Below are 2545 nucleotides of genomic sequence, written 5' to 3' on the forward strand. Positions count from 1 at the left end.
TCCAGAACTTTTTTATGCAGTCAGAAACTGTTCATAAATTTATTTAGTGGGAATTTACTCACATTAAATTTGGTAACATCCCTCGAATATTTCGTAATGCATTTCACTTAATAAATTGCTATAATTGTTTCCAAAAAATTTTGAGAAAAACACAGGAATATTTATCGACAAAAAAAGTATTGACATAAGGAACTTTCATAATAATGTTTTTAGATTATGAAATTAAAAATGTATATTTTTTTAATTTAAATTATAAATTTTAAAATAAATTAAAGATTATGCAATATATAATATTTTAATCCTGAACAACTTCAACTTTTCATAGCTATATACAAAAAATTGAAGACATTATAAAGATACTAAAATTAATTCTGAAGAAGTTGGGGCCATCACAATTGGACTCATGGAATTACAGTGGGCCATTTTGAAATTTCCTCAAGGGTTTGCCGCGTTCGAAAGCATTGGTCAAAGCAGTACTGTTGCATTGACCCAAAAACCCCTGTTTTGAAACAGGTGTCAATCAGTGGTTATTTTCGGAATTTCATCGGGTTTGTTTTCTTATTGATTTGTCACCGTACCAAACTAAGGGAAACTTTTATTTAAGCAACACGCAAAATTCTTGTAGGTTTAAATGTTTATTTTGTTTTTTACGTTATTTTTTTTAGTATACAATTTTAAAAGTGAAAATATTGAATTCCAAAATTGTAAAATTGTATCAATAAAGTCTTATCCGTTAAGTTGATAATAACGACGTTAATTTTACTGTACTTTTTTTCTCTCTCCTCTACTTTTCCTGGTTTCTCTCTTTTATATTTCTCTCATCATTAACCCTACAGTACAAAAGCATGTTCAGTCTAAATACAAGATTACATACAGCAGTAGAAACAAGTTAAAGTGTTACAAATTTTCATTCAAAAGACAAGTTACCCCATAAAACATTTCATTTGGATCAGCATGTGGAAGTGGATCCTCTCCCATGGATCTGATCTTGGGATCATAATGTGTTGAATTAACATCAAGATTAAGAAGATATTTTACAGTATCCTCTCGAATACGTAAATTCCTGTGGGAAAAAATATTTCAGCTCCAATTCATCTAAAATAAATAATGAAATAGATAACCTTAAATATAAGACAAATTAAACTGACCAGATGTATTAAAATGACGGTAACATAAAAATTACCTCACAGTTCCTGTGCTCCCACACCTGTTGTACGCACACGCTTCTCAACCTTTGCAAAGTCCATTTGCTTGCTCTCACAACCTTTGCTTCATCTACCCTTAAATCATCTTCATCTTCATCCTCATCTTCATCCTCATCACTTGCAGCATCCTCACCATTTTGGTTGCTCTTCTCCTCATCAGGGGCAATGTGAGTGTTTGTCCATTTTGCTCCCACTTTTCGTGGTCTTTCCATACATCATGACTTCACATCACGTGTCATAGCTCCACAACTGTAACAAGAAGATTGGAGTGGTCCATAAATAAATTCAGAGACAAGCCTGGTTGTCAAATAGTTTACGGGATTTGAAAGATAATATTTAAAAAACATGTCTTAATAACAAAACATATCAAATAACATATTCACTTACTCATAAGTAATGAAATTATAAGGTAAAAACATAAATAATTAAGTCATTTGTTATGCTATATATAGTCCAACTTGCAGCCATTATCATGTAGTTTAAAGAACACTACAAAAACTAAATAAAGGATTCAGACTTCGAAAACCTAAAATACACATTGACTGATTATGTGAGTGTCTACCTAAACACATTACTTTCAGGAAAAAATTGACAAGCAAGTAAACATCATATTTATTTATTGTCTTATAACCAATAACTAGTAAATGTTTAATCAAGAGTTTACAAGTTGTTTCTCATACAAGAAGTATACATTAAACACAAACAAATGCTCAGATATTTGACAGATAAAGATCACTTACTTTTCGCATGCGCCTTTTCTATACTTGTTTGCCTGATGAATTTTAGCACCTCTATCGTACCATGATTTGGTGTAATTGGGATCAGATTTCCATTTTCTTTGATGTTTCAAATTCTACAAGCATAACAATAAGACGAAAGAAAATGTTAATTTTTATACATTAAACACCCCAAATTCCTACCGATCTCAATAACTCTAAAAGGTGGAAACACTTACAGGTCTCTCGGCATTAAGATACCAAGGCGCAAATGACATATACTAGGGAATATGAAGCTTGATTTTCTTCCCATCCTCATCAAGTTCAGCTGGCACAAGCCCCGCTTTTTGTGTCTCCTCCAACTCAATCTATTTCCAATGGTCCTCCTTGGTTTTAAATGCCACTGAAATCCATGCCAAAAAAGTTTAAAAAAACATTGATGGTGAGAGAAATAGAAGAGAGAGAAAAAGGTGATAGGAAGAGCGAGGAGAGAGAAAAAAAGTGTACCTAAGTTAACCACGTTCCTAGCAACTTAACAGATAGAATTTTATTCATACAATTTTTGGGACTCAATATCTTCACTTTTAAAACTGGTACTAAACAAAAATTCACCTCTTAACATGA

General features: G+C 31.9%; 1 pseudogene across 1 annotated transcript; it reads right to left on the reverse strand.

Annotated features, from left to right (window-relative positions):
- Positions 1–449: 449 nt before the first annotated feature.
- Positions 450–2340, reverse strand: LOC148200865 (pre-mRNA-splicing factor SLU7-like; annotated as a pseudogene). The gene is made up of 4 exons (XR_015785936.1): positions 2161–2340; positions 1946–2058; positions 1184–1454; positions 450–1063 (listed from the first exon to the last, which is right to left on the reverse strand). The product of XR_015785936.1 is annotated as a pre-mRNA-splicing factor SLU7-like (transcript).
- Between the last annotated feature and the right edge of the window lie 205 nt (positions 2341–2545).

This window comes from Vigna umbellata, chromosome 4, assembly GCF_029865625.1.
Source record: "Vigna umbellata cultivar VRB3 chromosome 4, Vumbellata_1.0, whole genome shotgun sequence".
NCBI classification, from domain to species: Eukaryota; Viridiplantae; Streptophyta; class Magnoliopsida; order Fabales; family Fabaceae; genus Vigna; species Vigna umbellata.